Below are 6,533 nucleotides of genomic sequence, written 5' to 3'. Positions count from 1 at the left end.
GGTTGGGAGTCCCGGGAGGATTTAGGGGTACCTGGGAGGGTTTGGGGTTCCCAGGAGGGTTTGGGAGTCCCGAGAGGATCTGGGGGTACCCAGGTGATGCCGATGATGGTGATGGGGACCCCGTGCTGAGTATAAACTTACATGAAGAATCCCTGGGGGGGTTTTGTCTATCTCCAGGGTTTTTCGGGTCCTGGTGGATTTTTGGGGGGTTCCCAGGGGGTTTTAGGGATTCCCAAAGGGGGGGATTGGGCAATCCCAGGGCGAACCCAAGGCTGGTTTGGGGTACCTGCTGGTGACAGAGATGGGGAACCCCTGCCAGGGGTACAAACCTTCTCAGGGGGGTCTGGGGCATGCTGGGAGGTCTTGTGGGAATTTTGATGTCCTGGGAGGGTTTGGGGGGTGTCTGTGTGGGGTTTTTGCGGTCTTGGGGAGTTTTTGGACGGCCCAGGGATGGTTTTGGGGTCCCGGGGAGGTCGAGGTGTCCCAGGGGGTTTGGGGGTCCCAGGAGGGTTTGGGGGTTCCTGGGCGATGCCGGTGACTGAGCTGGGACCCCGTGCCGGGTATGAACCTTCTCACTACGCACGGGCAGCGTCAGCGTTTCCAGGGAGATCCTGGGGGACCCGGGGGTCACCCCAAAACCCAGGGGACCCCAAATGCTCAGGGACCCCCCCAAACTCCCCTCACCGTTGGATCTGCTGCAGGCAAGGAGGGCACCAGCACTCGGCCCCCACCCCCACCATCACAGGGGGCTGTGGAAGAAATCTGGGGGTGCACGGACAGGTCGGGGGACCCCCAAAGTCCTGGGAATCGGGGAACACAGGGGAACTCCCAGGAATCCCCACTGGGGGCTTAGGGGAGATCCAAGAGGAGTTTGGCGAGCTTAATTGTGTCACTATCGTCAGGAAAGAGGACTGCAAGGGTCCCCGGTGTCCCCATTCACAGCAAAAGGTGGGAAAACCCAGGCTGGCGGGGAATAGGGGTCCTGGATGTCCTCGGTGTTGAGGAAAGGAGGGTCTGGGCACTGGGAAAGGCAGGAATAGGGGTCAAGGGGGTCTCTGGGTGAAGGAAAAGGGGGCTCTGGGGCCTGGAGGGCCGGCATGGCCGGGAAAGGGGTGCAGGGCTCCCGGGGCCGCCAGGGGCTGCTCCCAGCAGTAGCCCAGTTGCTGACAGTCATTCCCCATTATGATACAATTTGCCCCCAGCGCTGTCCCCGTTGTTCCCAGTGCCATCCCGTGTGTCCCCAGTTCTCCCAGTTGCCCCTAAATTAGTCCCAGTCACTCCCAGTACGATCCCTGCATGAGTCCAGTATGATCCCAGTCTCTCCCAGCAGGGCCCCAGTCACTCACCCTTGTCCCCAGTTGCCCCCAGCGTGGTCCCAGTTACCCCCAGCACATTTCCAGTGGCTCCCAGTGTGTCCCAGTCCTAGTGCTTGTTCTGGTGCTTTCCATGAACTGATTGAACTCTTGATTTATGAACCAATGCACTAGATGTGGAATCCTCTACACTGAACTCAGAAACACATGCCCTCTGTCAGAGCATTTTCATCTTCTAGATCACGTTCAAGATGCCCATGGGGATGTTGCAATGATTATCACACAGCTCTCCATTTCTGGCTGCAGGCTCTGCAGATTCTTTCTCTGCATTCAGTCAGGCTTGCATTCCCTGACAATTCCTGGTAGCCCGTCATGGTTTCTTAGGGCAGAACAGTAACAATGAAAACCTTACCAATGGCACAACTGCCCAGCCCACAAGGAAAAGAAAGAACAAGCTGTCAAATCCTTCAAACATTTGCCCTGCTATGCTGCAAGAGTTGACCTGCACACACCTTGTGGAAAGCCAAGAGAAACTGCAGCTGGTGGCACATCTTGTGACAGAAGCTGCACCTCGTTCTCCAGGAAAGGTTCTTGGAAAGAGCAAACAGGAGTGTGGAGAAGATTCTGGGAAAACTGAAACAGCTTTTAAGAAATGAAATGAAAATGGCAAGAAACAACTGAAGAAGTTTTTCTCTGTTTTTTTTTATGCTCCTCTTTTCCATCTTGAACTACTGCTCCATTCCCTTAATCCAAATAGATCTCATCTCTAAGATTCATTACTTGGCGAATTTTAGACCCTGTAAAATACCATGAGCTACACACAGTTTGCCTTCCCCGTTTTCGTCTTGGTTTTTTTTTGGGTTTTTTTTTGGTTTTTTTTTGTTTGTTTGTTTGTTTTGTTTGTTGGTTTTTTGTTTTTTTTTTTTAATCATTGCTGGAAGGTAAGTGCAGTGCCTGGGTAAGGTACAAATTCTGCATTCAGGGAATGTGCCCCGATAGGGTTTGATCCTCAGCGGGGACAATGCATGGCAGCGCTCAAGGGGATTCCTGTTCCCCTGTGTAGGAGTCCAGACTCTGGGTCTGGGCTGAACAGGGCAAAGTTCCCGTGTTCGGACAGGCTCAGGGGCTGCCCCCGGGGAGCGGGGGGCTGGGCGCGGGGGGGAGCGGGCAACGGAAAAACGGACACGGGGACAAACGGCCCCGGAGCTTCAGTTGCAGCGGCGGCAGCAGCAGCAGTAGCAGCGGCAGCAGCGGCAGCAGCGAAAGCAGATACTCTATCGACCCCCTCGCATCTCCTCTCCCTCTCCCGCTGTCCCACACCCTCTCCTGCTCTCCCTTTCACGGTGTCCCCTCCTCTCCCAGTCTCCCTCTCCCCTGCTGGCCTGGGCCATGTCCCCAGCCCGTCACCGTCCCCGTCCCCGGCCGTCCCGCCGGGGTCTCGTCTCCGCCCGGCTCTGGTCGTGCTGGCGGTGGCGCTGCTGGGCGGGCATCAGTGCCTGGGGCTGGGGCGGCACCGCCGACCTCTGGCTCCGCCTGGCCCGAGCCCGGCCCCGGCCCCGACGTGGGCTCCAGTCCCGGCCCCGGCCCCGGCTCCTCCCGGGCCCCGCGGAGGACACACGCGGCGCGGCTGCTCCCGCCGCCCCCGCTGCGGCTTCCCCGGCCCGAGCTCCGCCGCTCGGCAGCGCGGCCGTCGGCCCCGAGCCGCCGCTGTCCCGTTCCAGGGACAGAACGCCTGGGGAGGGCCGGCCCGGGGCGCTCGGGGAGCGCTCGGGGGCCGCTCCTGGCCCCGGGCCGAGCGCTGACAGCCCCGTCCCGCCCGCAGGGAAGGCGCAGGAGGAGGCCCTGCAGGAGCGGGTACCGGCTGGGTTCGCTGCTGGGCAGCGGCGGCTTCGGCAGCGTCTTCGCGGCCACGCGGCTCTCGGACGGCGCCCCGGTGAGCGGCGGGGCCGGCGGCGGGCGCAGGAGGAGGGGGCGGAGGAGGAGGAGGAGGAGGTGGAGGAGGAGGAGGAGGAGGAGGGAAGGAGGAGGAGGGGGGTGAGGGGGGGGAGGGGGAGGGGGGGAGAGGGGCGAGAGGAAGGGGGAGGGGGAGGGGGGGAGGAGGGGGAGGGGGGGGAGGAGGGGGGAGGAGGGGGAGGGGCAGGAGGAGGGGGAGGGGGAGGAGGAGGGGGAGGAGGGGGGAGGAGGAATGGAGGCAGGAGGGGGAGGAGGAGGAATAGAAGGAGGAGGGGAAGGAGGGGAAGAAGGAGGAGGAGGAGGTGGAGGAGGAGGGAAGGAGGGGGAGGATGGGGCTGGGCAGGGCAGGTGGCGAGCTCAACTCGCTGCTGCTCTTGGCTTGCAGGTGGCCATCAAAAGGGTGCCAAGGAACCGCGTCCGGCACTGGGGCGAGCTGGTGAGTGAGCGGGGCCAGCGGCAGAAGCTGGGCGGGGATGAGCCGAGCCCCAGCAGGGTGGAAGCCACCAGGACACCTCGAGGGAGAGCGGGCGTAGGGCCAGCGCAGGGCGCAGAGCATCCTGGGCTGGGTGAGGGGTTCCCGACCCCCGGCACGGCATCAGCCCCACTGATGGCATCGCGCTCCTCCCGCAGCCCGACGGCACCAGCGCACCCCTGGAGGTCGTGCTGCTGGCCAAGGTGTCCACTGGCTTCCCCGGTGTCATCCAGCTGCTGGAGTGGAAGGAGCTCCCCAACGACATCGTGATGGTGCTGGAACGCCCAGAGCACTCTCAGGACCTGCACCATTTCATTCGGGAACGGGTGGTCCTGTCCGAGGAGTTGGCGCGGGAGCTGTTCCGCCAGGTGCTGGAGGCCGTGCGGCACTGCACCAGCTGCGGGGTCCTGCACAGGGACATCAAGCCCAAGAACATCCTGGTTGACCTGGCCACCGGGCAGGCCAAATTGATTGACTTTGGCTGCGGCACCTACCTGCAAGACACAGCCTACACTCGTTTTGCAGGTGAGCCCACGCAGGGGTGTGCTCTCAGTCCCGTCATCTCATGGCCCAACACCGCACAGCCCAAGCTGGGTGTGGCAGCGGGGATTCTCCCTTTTGCTGCCCTTCATGGCACTGAGATTTCAGCTGAGCTGCTTTTGAGCAGGGCTGGGTGGGGAGCCAACCTCCAGCCCTGCTGGCAGCCTTTGCCCACCACTCTGCCCAGGACTGGGGCTGGGGCTGGGGCAGCCAGCCTGACAAAACACCCGTGGGTGGGGGTAGCAGAGAGGGGGGCCGGAACCTGTGTCCCAGCCAGTTTGGTGTGCAGGTGACAAAGGGCTTGGACTGCTCCACTCACCTGGTTTGGTTTGGATTCATAATGTTTTTGGGGCAATGCAGGCAGGGAGGATGAGGGCATGGTTTTCCCAAGCACTGAGTGGGTTTTTCCCCCTCATGGTCGGGCCTTGACAGGACTTCTGCTGCCCTCTTCCAGCACCAGTGGCTTCTTTTCCATCCCCGAGTCTGTACACAAGTCCCAGGTGCTGGCGAGAGGGCAGCGGTCACCCCGTGTGCCACTGGGGCAGCCCCCACACACCCAGGGATGCTGGGGCCAGGCCCAGGGAGCAGCAGCGTCCCCCTGATGAACCCCATCTGTATTCCATAGGAACACGGTCATACAGCCCACCAGAATGGACCCAATTTGGCTGGTACTACGGCAAGCCAGCTACCATCTGGTCCCTGGGCATCCTGCTGCACCAGATGGTCTGCGGGGAGCACCCTTTCAGGAGGAGCCAGAACATCAGCTGGGACCATCAACTCTCGCTGCCAGGACGGCTCTCTCAAGGTGGATCCTCATCTCTGGCCACGGGGGCAATACCAGTGCTGGGAGACAGCAGCAGCTCGTGAGCATCCCGCTCTGGCAGCTGCTGAGGAGGTGGCACATGTCCTGCTCTCCTGCTCTCCTCCAAAACAGGGAATTGATGGGGAGGTTTAGGCCCAGCTCTGAGCACATCCAGCATGGCCTGGGCACGGGAATAGTGGGGCAAAGCCAACAGGAGCCTTCTCCAACTGACCGGCGGTTTCTGGTTTCTCTGTCCAGAGTGCCAAGATCTGATCAGGTGGTGTTTATCCATGCTGGACTTGGACAGGCCCTCTTTAGAAGAGCTGTTCTGTGATCCCTGGCTGCAGGATATTCATCTGCCCTAGAAGAAGGGAGAGAGCCACAGGCACACTTTGATGCAAGGCCCTGGTAAGTTACAGCTCCACACATGCCTTGGCAATGAGAAGCAAAGGAACGCAGACATTTTGTCCTGCCTGTGTCACTGCCCAGGGGTCATCAGATGGGAACACGCAGCCCTTGTGCTGGAGCTGAGCTGCTCTGCCCAGCACTGCTGGCCACCATCCGAGCTGGTTTTGCTTGTCCTGGTTCCCTGACAGCTGGGGCCCTGGGCAGAACCCTGACAGCCTGGGCTCACCCCAGGGAAGGAGAAGGAGCCCCTGGAGAAGCTGTACCAGGTGGGGCTCCTGCTGCTGGGGACAGTGAGGACGACATCAAAAATGACAACCTCTTCCTCCACCTGGTCACCGGCAGCTGAGGATGATGGACTTTGATTCTGGCACCTTCTCCAAAGCCAGGCTCCACAGGGAATTTGCAGGTGAGTCCAAACACAGGGGGATGCTCCCAGATTTGGGCATTGCACAGCCTGGCCAGGAACCAAAGGTTCCCCCCTTTGCTGGGGTGGATGCAGCTGATCCTTCAGTTGGCTGCCAGGCTGCTTTTGGCAGGGCTGGGGGGATGGGCTGGGGTGCTGATGAAATGGGAGTGGGCTCCTGGCCCTGCCAACAGCCCCAGCACCCACCGTGCCCCGGGCTGGGGCTGGGGCAGCCAGCCCGACACAAACAAACCCCCATGGTGGGAGCAGAGGTGGGACTCCAGAACCTGTGCAGGGGCTGCTTTGCTTTGCAGGCAAGGAAGGGCTTGGGCTGCTCCACTGCCCCTGTTTGCTTTGGGATCACCGTTATTTTGGAGGGCAGTGCAGGGGGGAAGGGAGAGAGCCTGGGCTTCCCTCACCTGTGGGTGCGTTTTTCCCTGGCCTGCAGGGGTTGGGCCTTCCTCAAGCCCCTGACTGAGACAAGATTTTTGACCTTTTTTCTTGTTCCCCTTTTTGTCTGTAATCTATTTTCAATAATTGTTGTGAGTTTTTCTAGAGGAAGCGTTCCAGGTGGGGTCCAGTCTGGATGGGGAAGTGCTTGGGAGCAGCAGTGGCGTGGATGGGCCGTGCCCTGGGAGAAGG

At 61.0% G+C, this 6,533-nt stretch overlaps 1 long non-coding RNA gene across 1 annotated transcript; it reads left to right on the top strand.

Moving 5' to 3' along the window:
• Positions 1–4,910: 4,910 nt before the first annotated feature.
• LOC137468017 (uncharacterized) lies at positions 4,911–5,813 on the top strand. The gene is made up of 3 exons (XR_010995697.1): positions 4,911–5,083; positions 5,339–5,488; positions 5,677–5,813. It is a non-coding gene; the product is annotated as an uncharacterized lncRNA (long non-coding RNA).
• The last annotated feature ends 720 nt before the right edge of the window (positions 5,814–6,533 follow it).

The sequence above is a fragment of the Anomalospiza imberbis genome, unplaced genomic scaffold (genome assembly GCF_031753505.1).
Source record: "Anomalospiza imberbis isolate Cuckoo-Finch-1a 21T00152 unplaced genomic scaffold, ASM3175350v1 scaffold_97, whole genome shotgun sequence".
NCBI lineage: Eukaryota > Metazoa > Chordata > Aves > Passeriformes > Viduidae > Anomalospiza > Anomalospiza imberbis.
The sequence above is the reverse complement of the archived record's forward strand: the minus strand, read 5'-3'. Positions and strand labels throughout refer to the sequence as shown.